The sequence below is a fragment of the Lissotriton vulgaris genome, chromosome 8 (genome assembly GCF_964263255.1).
Source record: "Lissotriton vulgaris chromosome 8, aLisVul1.2, whole genome shotgun sequence".
Classification (NCBI taxonomy): domain Eukaryota; kingdom Metazoa; phylum Chordata; class Amphibia; order Caudata; family Salamandridae; genus Lissotriton; species Lissotriton vulgaris.
Genome location: NC_141696.1, coordinates 547,922,158 through 547,937,681, shown reverse-complemented (window position 1 = coordinate 547,937,681; position 15,524 = coordinate 547,922,158). Strand labels below are relative to the sequence as shown.

Genomic DNA, 15,524 nt, shown 5'->3' with positions numbered 1-15,524 from the left:
TAGAGGCACAACCCAGACCAGTAAAAGTTGAAGGTGCTGAAGGCAACAAAGAAGAAACCAGTTTGTCAAGAGAATAAACTAAATCAAAATCACTTGTAAGAAGATTTAGCAAGTCCCCTTTCCTTGTATGTTCCATATGCAAACCTTCCAAGGACATGCTTGATATTTTCTGTAGGCTCCCACACAAATTATTATTAAAATCCCCTGCCAGAGTTAAATTTGTAAAGGCTACTCTTCCCTGATCAAGGCCTTTTATTAAAAAAAACTAAAGCACAAAGATTTTCCAAGTCATGCTAAGACGGGGTAGCATTGTAAAAGTTCATCAAGATTGACTGAGGAGCACCAGGGAAGAAAACTCTTAGGCTCTGAAGGGTGGGTACACCAGTAGTTAAGTCCTCAAACTTGCTTTTCAGGGCAAGAGAGACAAAAATGACCAAGTCTCCTCCGGCCCTGGCCGAGCTAGACTCAATTGCCGGGACAAAAAATGACTTATAGCCATAAAAAAAACAATTTATTGTGGCCTGTAACTCCTGTAACCAGATCACCCTAAAGCTTGCAATGGAATTAAGTCAGTTCATGTCCTTTATCTTGTTCGCCAGACTTGCAGTGTTCTAGCTTATACATTTTAGACAATTTGAACTAGTTGTAAAGTATATGCCTGAGCTAAGAAAAGCGGGGACCTGCTTGGCTTCAAATGTTGATTCTTGAGGTTTTAGTCAATTAAAGAGATCTAAAGTGCTCAAAGGCTCAAGAGGAGCTACTCTAGCATGATTTCCAAAGTGGTTGCAAGATTACAGAACACACTACATCAGGCCAGTAAAAGAAAAACCTTTGGAAGGTCCAGTATAGATGTAGACTTACTGGCTTTTGACAGGTCCGTGGAAGCCAGCACACAAGCCACCACTCCAGCTGTTAATGTCTGTCACAGCACAGTTGTCAGCAAATTTCTTGATGTCTTTCCCAAGCCAACCTATCCTTCTGACCATAATTGATAGACCTTAAAGTGGAGTGCTAGCTTAACCAAAAGGTAACCATGTTTTTAAGTTGTGAAAAACTTTCACTTGTATTTGGTTTCAACAGGGGGACATTTCCTAAAACTGCCACATAAGGAGTGGCCTCAGATTGGAGATTAATGGAATCTCCTGACCTTATGGTAGATGAGTTGTTAGGGCCAGAAGTAGTGTGCTCCCTCAAAAGCATCGATTGATACTTCTGGGAACAATCCTTAGGTTAATTGGATTCTCTAAAATGGCCTATGTGGAACCTGATTCAACCTACCACTTTGTTCATACACAGGTTTTGTAGCGGTCCCCCTTTCAGAACCATGATCTCATACAGGCACCTGATTGGTTTCTCTGGTGATTAGCTAAACCCTTTCATCTTCGGTGATGGTGTCAGTAACCCCTTGACCTCCACTGGCAGGCTGAGTTTGTGTAAGCAATTTTACCTCCGCCTTTAGTTCTAAGAGAGTACTCCATGTTGCCAAGACAGTTGCTGTAAAATTCAAATAAATCATTATAAAGAACCTCAAACTTAGAATACAACTTTTCCAATAGATTGCGAACAATTTGTCCTCCAAGCCGTCTATTGATATTTATTACTATTTGGTCTAATATTTGATGGTTTAGATTTAGAAGCTGCCCACTCTCTTTTTTTCCTCTTTGGAGCTGATGGGGGGGAGTTCAAATGTGTCTATTCAGAGGAAAGGGCTACCTCTGAGCTAGCCCAATGGACTTCTGCCTGAACTCTCACAGGGTTCCCTCCATAGAAAGGACCCTCCTTCCTAGATTGTTCAGTCACAGTTACTGGAGCAAAACCATTCTTAGAAACCACACTGAGGCTATGGGGAGCAAGCTTGGTGTTGTTGTGTCCATTGGAGGCATGGAGGGCCAACTCCTCCTCGATATTAGTGATCTCTTCATTAAGAACCCACTACTGCCGATGACAAATATGATAAAATGCTTGACTTACCACAATTAAGGTCAGCCAAATCACTAACTTTCATTGATGGCGGCCTACTAGGAGCAGTTCACTTGTGCTTCCCCTTTTATTCTAGTGCTTGTATGATCAGTGGTGGAAGGTCGCACCGGTCCAGTCTTGCCAGGTCTTGGACGGGAGCATTCAGGCCCGCTCTTGGCCCGATATTTGCCTGGACATACGCCCAGGTGTGTCCCGCATAGTTAGGTCCTGCGGTGTCCTAAATGTGCCCAACCAACGCGGCAATCCGTTCCCTAGCTTCCTGGTGATCAATCAACCTGGAATATGGAGTCCATCCCAGGCAGAGGCAAGAGAGGCCCCCCTCCTATCTTCGTAGAATCATGACTGCACCCCGAAAGATATTTTGGGCATCATTTACAAACAGTGAAAAGAGGGTGGGTGCCAACACGCACCCCTGTCTTACACCCCTCCTTATGGGGATTGCGTCAGTTAATTCTCCCCTTGGTCCCCATCTAACTTTCGCCTAGTTGTCTTCGTGTAATATCATTATCTGAATAAGAAGATTCTCAGGTATGCCTTGTGATTTGAAAAAACTCCAAATCAAGTTTTGGAGGATCAGGAAGAAAGCAGCCTTCAGGTCAATAAAAGCTATGTATAAACGTCCCTTCTTTAAAACGGTATATTTACAATCCAGACAAAGAAGTCTGCAAACCTGCTCAATTGTACTGGTTCTAGCTCTAAAGCCAGCCTGGTATTGTGATAAAATATTGTTTCCCTCTAGCCAATTATTAAATTTTGATAAAAGCTATCTTGCGTAGATCTTTTGTAGGGTGTCGATGAAGTTTATGGGGCGATAATTTGCTGGATCTTGGCACTCCCCCTTTTTAAAAATTTGAATAATTTCAGCCCCCTTCCAGGGTTCTGGTAATGGTGCTCCTGCCACCACGGCATTGCAAAAAAAATTAATGTACGGACCCCAAACAGCTTTGTCATGTTTCAACAGGTCACCAGGAATTTTATCAGGGCCTGGCACTTTCCCCGGCTAGACAGCATCTATATCTGCCAGTGTTTTCTCTAGACTAAAAAATAGAGTGGAATTTTGTGCCCTTTTGGGAGATACAGTTGTTTGGAAGCCACAACGTTTCCCAGGCACTAGCCCGAGGAGGGAACCAGAGGCAATAGGGTGCTGGTGGACGGTCAGCCTCCAATCAATTCTAGTAAACACAATAGAGACCGTTTCCAGCTTCAGACCAAAATAGAGTGAGATGCCTAGTAACGGTGGGGCATCTCACAAAAAGTGATAGACTGGCATCACACACCACCAGGTGTCATGCTTCATCATCTGCCAGTCCTCGCCCTCCAAAAACCGCGTTTGGTGGAGGACGGGCATACACCTGAAGACAGGGATGCACTTCTAATTGAGTGGGGGCCCAAGGTGAAAGAAAGTGAATATTAAAAAGCCATCACAGTACACCCATAGACCTTTTATTCAGAAGGTGGACTGTGTGGGGCTACAATGAAAAGTGTGGTGAATAAGGATCCTATCATCCCATCTCCACTGTGTAATTTTTTATATAAAAGGGTCAACATGTTTCTGCGATTCGTCCTTATGGGTACATGGCATTCGTCAGGACCAGATTAAGGAGGGGCTCCAATCTTACCAAACGTTTTGGCAATGCCGCTCTATAGGAGTAACCACTGTCAGGGACCGTTCCCTTCTGAACACCGTGTGAGTACAGGGATTTCCTGACCCCCCCTCCCATGGGGCATGTCGTCCTTCTTGAAGGGTCCTAGGACTCAACCAGTGGAGAGTGACAGTGGTTACTCCCATAGAGCGGCATTGCCAAAACGTTTGGTAAGATTGGAGCCCCTCCTTAATCTGGTCCTGACGAATGCCATGTACCCATAAGGACGAATGACAGAAACATGTTGATCCTTTTATATAAAAAATTACACAGTGGTGATGGGATGATAGGATCCTTATTCACCACACTTTTCATTTTAACCCCACACAGTCCACCTTCTGAATAAAAGGTCTATGGATGTACTGTGATGGCTTTTTAATATTCACTTTCTTTCACCTTGGGCCCCCACTCACTTAGAAGTGCATCCCTGTCTTCAGGTGTATGCCCATCCTCCACCAAGCGCGGTTTTTGGAGGGCGAGGACTGGCAGATGATGAAGCATGACACCTGGTGGTGTGTGATGCCAGTCTATCACTTTTTGTGAGATGCCCCACTGTACTAGGCATCTCACTCTATTTTGGTCTGAAGCTGGAAACGGTCTCTATTGTGTTTACTAGATACAGTTGTTTCACTGATGACCTCAGCATAAAGCTTCATAAAATGATTCACCCAAGTGCTTGGATCCAGAAAAAGATGTAAGCTGCTTCTCCCTGTTTTATTTCCTTTGGCTATTAGGCTCCAAAAGTGCACATGGACCTTACTTTTTGCTGCTAAAATCAACTCGGACCATATGCTAACATCTCAATCTCTCTTGGTTTGGGTTAATAGCCTTTGATACCTTGTCCTTTTATCTCTCAGTACCTTGATATTATTAGGTTTTGCTGCCGATAGCAGCTCTGTCTTTTCTTTGCGGCATTCACTATTGTACCACTGGTTGGAAGAAGTAGTGATCTCTGCTTTCCCTGCCTCATTATCTCTGGGTGCTTTTGTAATGATCAATTTTAGTTTCTCTATAATGATTTGGTGTATATTCACTATGGGAATTTCTACAGAGGGCAATTCAATATAAGGAAGAATGACTTCTGAAAAGATGCTCTATATTTTAGTCATGGTCTTGACTTTGCCCACTATTGATGGCCATTTCAAAGATCTTCGATTATTTCTGATTATGGGTTGTGTTTGGAATGGATCGTTATCATTAGTTCTCCTGCTCAAGAGTTTAAAGAGAGTGCCTGCTATTGCTACGCATAACAGGAGGTGATTGCTGTCGTCTCTAGCTTCAATATAGATATCATACATTCTGGACCAGGAATTAACTGATACCAGTACTATTCTTAGTAGACCCCCTGATAAATGTGGGAGCACTCGGTCTGTCAGATGGTAACCTGCCATTGCAGGCCCTTAATCACTACCCAGCAACTAGTTGAATGAACTGTGAGGTGGCTACTATGCAAGGTAATGCAGAACCAACCTCTAACAAGGGTATGTTATTTGCCATATCCTCATCTTCAAAGATATTACCTAGACTTACTATCAGTTCAAATTTTCTATTTAAATCACCACCAATAATTACCGTAGCCCTTGGATCAATTGTACTTAAAAAAATTTCAATCAGCTCTATCACTTGGGATTCCTTGCTAGAGGGACTTGGTCTATTATAGATGTTTAGCATATATATTTTGGTCTTATCTTTGGTTAATTCCTTTATCCCAAGTATGTCTTCTGAGTCACTATCCATCCTTGACTTTTCTACATGTAGAGTGATTTTAATCCATGTGACAAGGCCACCAGAAGTTCTACCTCTAACAGAAGGTGTCGCAAATGTACTAAATGTTTTGTACCCACGTTTATGTGGAGTTACAAGTGGCCAAGTTTCTGGTTGCAGGCAGATTTCACTAGAGTTAATATACTCCTGACATTCTCCGTCTTTTGATATATCAATAATATTTCAGGCCAGCTCCTATATTCCAGGATACCAATCGTAGTTGAGAAGGCTGTATTAATTCTCTCAGCAACTGGATGCTACCTTGATCGAAGTCAGTCCCTCTTTCTTCCATGTCTAAATGTGTGATAATAAGAGGGATAATATTGGGTTAATATTATTAGAGGTAGAGGATCCCTCACTTAGGTTGGTTGTAAGAGGCAGCATTGGCTGTCAATCAACTGCCTCCAAGTTTTTGTATGATTCATCAGAGTTAGAAGGTCGTCTACGACTGACATAGTTATGCTGGTCCCCTTTTAGTATTTCACCGGGGTAATAGGATCTAAATCTCACAGGGCTGCAATGATGTGGTCCTATTCTCAAATTAAGTGCAATTAGCCCATCAGCTATGTCTTTTGTTCTAAGTGTGAGTAGTATAGTATCGTGGGATGAATTTTTGCTCGATAAGCGCTCCACCTCCAATAGGTCTGAGTGTCTTACTGATAAGCAATCGCACTTATATCGGATCCAATGTATGACTTTATGCTTCGATGACTCTTCATCCTCTCTATATGAGGAGAGGCTAAGCTTTGGAATATTAGTCATATGCATTCTCCAACCAATTTTCCTATATGTGGTATTGGTCTACCTGTATTTGCCCTGGCTACTAAATACATCGCTCGAGTGGGGTCCGGCTTGATAATCCTCCTTCCTTGCTCCTTTGGCCCTGCCCATACTGTGCCAATTTGCAACTCCCCCTCCATTGCTGTTACTTTGTGCATTTCTATGGCTAGTGTCCCTCTGTCCTCCCGTTCTCCATGTGGTCGCACTCTTTGATCTAGCTCCTCCAAGAGTGCGAGATGATCTATTTTCCCATCCATGTTCATCCCCATTGGTCTTACGTGGTAGAACTAATTTAGAGCCTTCTAGTTGTTTACCACCTCTTTGTTCTTCCAATTTTCCCCCTGGGTTATTTGAGTCATAAAGTCTCAGTTTGTTTAATTTTTGGGTATGGGGAGCAGACTGGTTCTTCTCACAACTGGAACAGAATTCAACCAACCTAGCAGTATCATTGCAACTAGTTAAGTTACCTAGGATTGCCTTTAGGTTAGCGACCTCTTTGGTTAGTGCCTCTACTGTGGATAAAAGGGCGTCTATCAGTTGCGGGTTTCAATTAGTTAAAAGGCTATTGGCCACCGTTACAGGTACTTTGAAGAGTCATGCAGTTCCACAAGTGTTCCGTAGGTATGGTCAATGTGTTGTGATTGCATGTTTGCCTTGGGACATATTGGGGGTAAATCAACAATCTCTATATCAGTCCCCTGTGCTGAGGCTAAAATGGAGAACCTAATTCAGCACTCAACCGATATCAGGGGCCTTTCTCAGGTTTATTTATCTCAAGTGCATGATGGCTCTGGACATTATTCTCTTCTTGTAGGGGGAGAATATCTGAACTATAGGGCTGGTGTCAATTATGACCTTTGTATGCCCCTTTGTGATGGAATTCTCTTCCTGGTAATTTGTTAAGCGTTTCTTGTAAAAGGCAGTGATTTTCTCTTTTTTCTTGCTAATCGTTTTGCATTTACTATTTAACATTGATTCGACCTCTTCGATCAAGTTATCAATTTCATCTATAGAACAATTTTCTACTGCACTCTTTCTTATTTTGAAGATTTGCCTTTTACTAACCCCTCTGTGGCCTTTCGCCTTCCCATTTTGACAAGTTGTGTAGGTTCATCTAAACATCCCTTTCCCAGTGATACGCCCATATCTGTTCTTAGGGGAATCTTCTATATCTTTTTATTGTTAAGTACAAGAAAACGATTAGAAAACTTTACGTGCAGCTATCCTAAATTGCACTTAGGGTATGCTGATTGGCGCAAGTTAATAAGGATTTGACCCCAACCTTAATGACCACACAATTTGGTACTTGTCCGAGGACCTAGCCTCAACTCTTTCAGTTTTTCAGTCTTTCAGGGCAATTGTCATTAGCCAAGTATGTTCCTTATTAGTTGGTTACAAAGGACACATAGGAGTTTCCTCGAAGTTTAGGAGGAGAAATTTAAGCTTCTTACCCAAGTCAGAAGCTAATCCTGGCACCAGATGTAACAAGGTGGCCCTACCCTGCCTCTTCCTGTCAATAGGTGACCAACTGGCATGGGTGCAAATTCAAGACGGCGAGTGTAAAAATTCAGGACAGCGGGTCAAAATTCAGGACAAAAATTCAGGACAGAAGGTCAAAATTCAGGACATATCAGAGGAAGTGGTGCAATAGCATAAAAGTATGTAAATAGACAACCACTTAAGTACAAGTCAAAATAAGTTTTAGATTAAGTTGAGACATTCGATTTTCGGTATACGTGCAGCTGTGGGCAACTGTGCGTTGCTTTTTGTGGTATTTCATATGATAATAATCTATTTATATGGTTACTGCACTGGGTTGTCCAGTCTGATATTTTGTTTACAACTCATGGTCCTGAGAAGGCATGTTTGGTGAGAGAAATGGTCTGGAAATCTGCTCAGATAGACTTTGTTACTAGCATTTCACATCTGAGTGCTTTTGTGAGATGTAAAGCGGCACACATAGGTGAACTAAAGGGAGAATTGCTGTGAAAAAATCACTATAGGAAACGCATTATGGCTGTTTCAGCAAGTGGAACTTAAAATATGGAATCTGACTTTGCTTATGGGGGCTTCGCAGAGAGTTGCACTAGCTGACGGAAGTCAAAAAGGTGCTTTTCCCTGCAGCTTTCTTCAGTGGCGTAGCTAGGGGGGGGCGAGGGGGGCGGTCCGCCCCAGGCGGCACTATTTTTGAGGCGGCCGAGGCACTGGAGTCCCGTTGCGGCCGCAAACCACTGAAATAATCCAGGCCGATGAAATGACAGAGGTGTCGCCTAGCAGCTAAGTCCGGAAATTAGTTAATTAGTCCAGGCTTCTACACTTGGTTAACTGTGTGATACTGGACACACCGTGACCGCTAAATTTCCTGGTTCTCCAGAATTTGACAAGTCCGACTGTCAACTTTAAAGCTATGCAAAAAAAAACAGAACTGAAAGGGAAACAGAACCCCCTGGAGCTTTTCTCCTTGTCACCTGCAGAACCAAGACACGCATAGGCTTCATTGTCAAACGACTCATGCAGCATGCTTTGTCGGGTCTGCCTCATAGATTATGCACAATTCTGCTGTAATGCTGAGGATTGGTCCAGAGCTGAAAGCAGCAGCGGCGTCATTAAAAGATGACAATGAACTGTGACATACACTGCCTGCCACTGTGCACCAAGCAGCGGGCGTGCTCTTTTTGCCCAATACAAACGAAATGCAAAGACACATCTGATACAGTTATTAATAAAAAAAACACCTCACTGAAGCCATTGGCAACATGTAGGTTTTACAGAAGCCCTATCGGGATATTCTACCCAGGATCTCAAAATCAGCCAGCTTGTGTGTAGGTGAGTATTTTTACCAGTTTCCACAAGGAACGCATGAAGAGAAGCTTGAGAAAGGGCAGTTGTAAAGTGGAAACTACAAAACATACATACTATGGCAGCCAGGGGACCCAATGCCGCACCACGCGGAGAAGTCACTGTAACAATATAACCCAAATGCCCACCCCTAAAGGCCAGCTGCTCATTAGCCATACCTTAGAAACATTTTAAACTAAAAAGAGAGGCAATAATCAAACGTGTATATAAATAGACAACCCAAAGTAGTACGACTAATAGATCCTATCATAGCAAGGGATTCTGCTTCCTTCACACGCGCCCTCGACCTCTCCAGCCATTCTTAAGCACTGCAGGCCTGGGAATGATTTATTCATCACTCAGCCGGGGGTGACCCGAGAGGGGACAGAAATGTCAGCGACCAGGATGTGCTGCGGCTTGGGTTTACCTTCCAGGCCCAATTGTAAAGAGAGGCATGTCACAGAGAGCTAAATGCTCTCAGCACACAAGTACACATAGACCAGCGAACACACATACATTCAGATATATGAGCACACTTACACGTAGACCTGTGCGCACACATACTCACAGACCTTTGCGCACACGTACACATAGACATATGCGCACACTTACACCGAGACCTGTGCACACAACTACACCTAGACATATGCACACTTACACACAGAGCTGTGCACACAAGTACACACAGATGTGCATACAGTCATATGCACACATGTACACACAGATATATGTACCCATGTACACACACACCTGTGCGCATACATGCACACAGACATATGAGTACACATACACAGTAACCTGTGCACACACTTACACACAGACCTGTGCGCACACATGCACAGAGACCTGTACGCACACATGCACATAGACATATGCACACACTTACACACAGACCTGTGCACACAAGTACACACAGATGTACATACAGTCATATGCACCCATGTACACACAGACCTTTGTGCACGCATGCACACAGACATATGAGCACAAATGAGGAAACGTTTATAAACAGAGTTGAAGTGAAAGTAAAGATTCAAGAGGAGCTCAAACCGTGGCTGTTTGATGACTGGGAAATGATAACTAGGAAAAAGCAGCTCTTCTATCTCCCTGCTAAAAAAAGTGTTGCTGCCATTTTGGAGGATTATGTAAATTACAAGAAATCGCGAGGCAACACAGATAACAAGGAGTATGCAGTGAACAAAATGGTTGCTGGAATTAAGGAATACTTTAACGTGATGCTCAGCACACAGCTGCTGTACAAGTTTGAGAGGTCACAGTATGCAGAAATTCTGGCTGATCATCCAGATGCACAGATGTCACACGTCTATGGAGCGCCTCACTTTTTAAGACTGTTTGTCCGTATTGGTGCAATGCTTGCCTACAGACCTCTGGATGAGAAGAGTCTGGCTATATTATTGAACTATTTGCATGCTTTTCTGAAGTACCTTGCAAAGAATGCACTAGTATTGTTCAACACCAGTGACTATGAAGTTGCATCTCCTGGAACCACCCCTGCCTGCATAGAACCTGCTTGGAGCGAGTGAGGTAAGAGGAGAGCAGCAGCAGATTCAGAGGGGTGGGTGGCTGAGTCTGTGGCTCATCCATGATAGCTGCCAAGGTGTCAGATTGCTATGTTTGGCACTTTCAGAATTTCATTGTAATTATGAGTGACATTTCAATGTCTAGAAGTCACACTTTCTCAGGGGCAAAAATTGAAATACCTCATGTATGTGCATGTAACTCGCATGATCGAGGTAACTATTAGCAGCAATACTACGTGTCTCTCGGACATCTTTCAAGTGCTCACCGGCCTTTTTCCCCAGCACCCCCCCTCCTCAAGGGGCGGCAATCTGAGGGATAGCCCCGGGCGTCACAAGCTCTAGCTACGCCCCTGGCTTTCTTCAAGAATGTACTGTCAATACACTATTGCATAGTTTATTTTTGACACCTTGCCTATTGCTACAAATCTATACTACTATTATAAAGAGAGAACACAAACCTTTTGGCAAGGTAAACTCGGGAACCACAGCGCCAATCCACACACCCAATACATTGTTGTAATCCTCAGGGTGTGCAGATGGACATAGGCTATAGAAAATAAAAAAAAACGTAAATTTAAAAATATAACTTAAAAAAAAAGTAGTGCCCTGAAAGTAGCGCCGGCCGCAACGCTGACGGCCACGACGTAGCGCTGGCCGCAATGTACGTGATGACGAGGAGGAGCGGCGGTGAAGTGAGGAGCTCGGGGAGGAGCGGCGGCTCAGGTAAGGCTCTGGGACACGGAACGGGAGGGAGCCGGTGCGGGAGGTTGGCCCGGAACAACTGCAGTAAGGCTCAGGGTCTGGGGGCAGCATTTCAGGCTTGCGAGGAGGAGCGGCGGTGAAGTGAGGAGCTCGGGAAGGAGCGGCGGCTCAGGTAAGGCTCTGGGACACGGGACGGGAGGGAGCCGGTGCGGGAGGTTGGGCCGGAACAACTGCGGTAAGGCTCGGGGTCTGGGGGCAGCATTTCAGGCTTGCGTGCACTCCCGCCCCGGCCCCCGCCTGCCACGACATTTTCCGGGACACAGACAATGTCGTGGCGGGCGGGGGCCGGGGCGGGAGTGCACGCAAGCCTGAAATGCTGCCCCCAGCCCCCTTCTGCCCCAGGCAACGCTGGGGCGGGCTGCTAGTACTATATACATGTCAAGCACAGCTCATGGCACTATGAGGCTCTCCCTAAAAGCTTACACCTAAAACAAAGCATGCAAAATTTTACAATTACTAGTGTAACCATTCAAGTGGCAGTTGGGTGTCACTCAAAATGTCATATGCATGATGTATAGATCCCACACATAAGCACACAGCAAATACAGAATACTAACACATAGGCAAAGGAGTTGCCAGAAAATGAAATGTAAACACCTCCCACTTTGAACTAAAGCTCTTATGGCACCAAGAAAGCAAAGTAAGTCATCACAACCCTCCCCAGAAGAGCTCCCTCATCCAATGATCTAGCCATTCATCCTTCCATCAAACCCCTGATATCCACCATTCCATATTTACATTCTGTCATCTATTAATTCTTTCATCCATCATTCAGTCTTTCACCATTCACTAAGTGATATCTTGTAGATTTCACTCAGGCACTTTTCCGAGGCGTTCCTGCGACGGAACGCCCCCTCCCCTGCGCTGGAACGCCCACATGAAACCTGACGCAAGCTTCATGTGGCGTAGGGCTTTACAACGTGACACATCTCCCTAGATGCGTCACATTGTAAATAGGGCGCAATGTGGCGCATGGTTTACGCCGCCGCTGCGTCACAGAATTGACACAATGGCGGCGCAAATGTGGCGCTCGGGGCTCGTAAATCTGCCCCTTAGTCATTTACAAAACTGCTCCCAAATATCTATCCAATAGAATCTTTGAATACTATCCAAATGGACCTTTGCATTTACAGTCCACTCGGTTACTCACCATTCCCTACACCAAAAGAAAGAAGTGCAGCAGTTCCGCCTGCTCAGTTTTAGCAGCCAAGGACTGGAACGAGCTCCCTCTTTCACTCAGCTGCATCGCTAAGAAGAACATATGCTGAAAGCAACTGAAAACACATTTGTTCAAACTGTAGGCTGGTGTTGGACTCCTTAAGCCGTCTCGTCTGCCTTATCACCGGGACACCCTTGTAGAAGCTGAGTTAAATGACTTACAACTGTATCTTTACAGTAATTCAGAAATAGTTTGCCAGTGGGTGCCAGGCGAATATGTACCTTTACAACGCGGATTTAGGAATGTACTTGGACAGAAATTTGACTGTGCTTTTTTATTGTGCTGTTTTTTGTTACAAGTGTGACTTGCTTAATAATGCACGATTGTTCTGCTTTGCAAGAAAAAAGATATATTATCACCACCTCAATATACAATTCTGGGAAGAAATTCTTTATTTTGTATGATCTTTACATAGAATGGAAGATCTTTTCCTGTCATTCTGATTTACATTTAAGAGCACTGTAGACAGCCCTGCTAAAGAAACATTTATTTTGAACAAAGCATGTCATATGCGTGTTAAATGAAAAATGACGCCAGGTCGCAAGTGTTCAAACTCAAGAAGACTTTTTCACGATTTGCTCTGTTAAATCTTCCCTGGCTGTCAGTAGGCATCAGAGCTGGCTTTCCCATACACACGAGTTTGAGAATAGATGCTCGGGGAGATTGGGGGCGCTCAATCGTATTTACACCCTCATTTTGTAAGTGGGCGCGCACACAATTTCTGAGATTTGTGAAGAGGTGGTTGCATCTTCAGAATAATCCTGATGTGGAAAAATAGGTGCTTTTTCCACAGAACTCTGAAGGATGTTTGAGATGATTACATGGAGAGACAGTTATAGTTTGAGGGGGAGAGATACTTCTAATTTCTGATGCTACCACCCCAAAATTCGGTACCTTAGACAGGGGGTGGGGTGGTGCGAAGCACAAGTTAAAAATATTAATTTCTGTCATAAAATGTGTTAACTAAAGAGAAGAATGGTAAGGTTTACCTGCCTAAAATGTCCACAATAGGAAGGCATCACCTGTACTAAGTGTAATATGCGATAGCTTGACCCTTGTGTGTGAAACTATGAAAAGCATTTCACTGTCAAGTGCACTCTGTATAAAACTATGTACGAAAATAGGAAAAAGCTACTATGGTGAATGGAGAAATATGCAACTTTTGTGAACATTTCAAAGACAAACTCCTAATCCAGTTCTCCTTTTCCAGTTTTCTGAAATCCACCTAGCAATATATCAATAAGTAGAATAACATTTATGGAACTACTTTATTGGAAAGAGGAAACTTTCTTTTTTACACACGAGGCATTATTTATGAAGGCTTGCAACACTTCTACGCTCCCACCGGCGTAAATAATCCACCATGTTGCGCCATATTTACAAAGTGACGCATCTAGGCAGATGCGTCACCTTGTACTGCCCTGCGCCACACTGCGCCTGTGTCAGTTATAATGTGTGTAGGGTGGGCGTTCCCATGTGAAAAGGGGTCTCAGAAGTGTTGCAGTGAAATCTATGAGATTTTAGTGTGATTCTTCTAGGATACCACTGCGTCAAAACCTTTCACCTGCCATCATGCTTGTGACACAACTCCAGCAATGCATGACTTTTACACCGACAGATAAGTCAGTACTCTTGACGTATCTGTCATTCCTTGCACCAAGGAGTGCTATACATTAAATACAGCACATCCATCTTGTCACAAGGAGGACGCAGTGAAAACTGTTTTCATAAATGAGACCCTATAGGTTTACTCATAAGAGGGTGATGCAAATACACCGAGGCCCTCATTCTGAGTAGTCCATAATTCCTAGCTTGGCTGTTTATGGGATTTATTGGTTGAATCAGGTATTACAAAAGATACTACAGCCCCGGACTCCCAGTTTATCCAATCCATACATTTTATCAGAGGAAAGCAGGTGAAAAGTCCTTGTGGAAAGCTTGATGAGAATTGGGATTTACCCCAGGAATGAGTTGTACTAACACTGATTCCTTTGGTTATTCCCCATTTCTAGAATATTGCTTAGGGCCCCCCTTTCCAGTATCTGAAATTACAGACACCAGCTGCTTTCGTAATTGTGTGTGGGGGGCACTGATGCTCTATTTTAGGCTTAGGTTAAATTAGGTCTTTCAAGTGAAAATCAGTGTTGTAACAGTATATATTCAGCTCCTCCTGAAGTTTTTCATCTGTTCTAGTAAGTTTCATTCTAATTTGATTGTTATAGTCTTATCTAAAAGCAAGGTGAATTGTACTAACTTTTCTTAAGCTTGTGTTTCAAGCTCATGGCATTCATGCCTAATAAGCAAGCAGATCTATGGGTTCACTGGAATTGTCCGTACCAAATGCAGATATGTGGTCTCAAGCTCATCAAATCTGGAACAGGACATGCTCCTTGAAGGGTCAATTTTCTGTAGTGTAGCAGGCCTTATATAGGTTCTGTGCACAAAATTAAAGTGAGGATACCGAACCTTAGAATACTAGACAGCGCAAGAGCAACTCCCCACTGGACAGCCGTGAAATCTGTCCACAATCTGATTTCCACTGTGAATGTGTTCTCAGCTGTTGTTAACTTTGGCCTTCTCTTGGTGCAGTATCAAATCTTATGATGCCGCATACCTGACCTGCTGATACCAGGAGACACAAGATGGAGGACGCCTTTGACATGTTCTGCGTATCTCCCCATATTTGATGGATTGGATTGCTCATGGCATGATATTGTAGGAACTGCCCCACATCCACCTGGAAGAGGTCCATTACCACATCTAGAGAGATTCCCATGTGCCTCCCATTGTTGCACATCCACCACTCATCCATTTTCCATGTCCATGCTATGTTCCAGCTGTTTGAACTCTGGCAAATGCCATATCGGCAAGCCAGAAGGGCATGGCATATGGCTAACCCATCTCACATTGAATATTTTACACACTACTTTCAAGTCTTTGACTAGTGGAGGTATCTCAGTTGGTGTCCCAGACCCAGAGTAGAGGCACATTATCATT

General features: G+C 43.8%; 1 pseudogene; it reads left to right on the top strand.

The window, feature by feature from the left end:
- Positions 1-9,985: 9,985 nt before the first annotated feature.
- On the top strand, positions 9,986-10,549 carry LOC147697695 (mortality factor 4-like protein 1 pseudogene; annotated as a pseudogene).
- Positions 10,550-15,524: the final 4,975 nt, after the last annotated feature.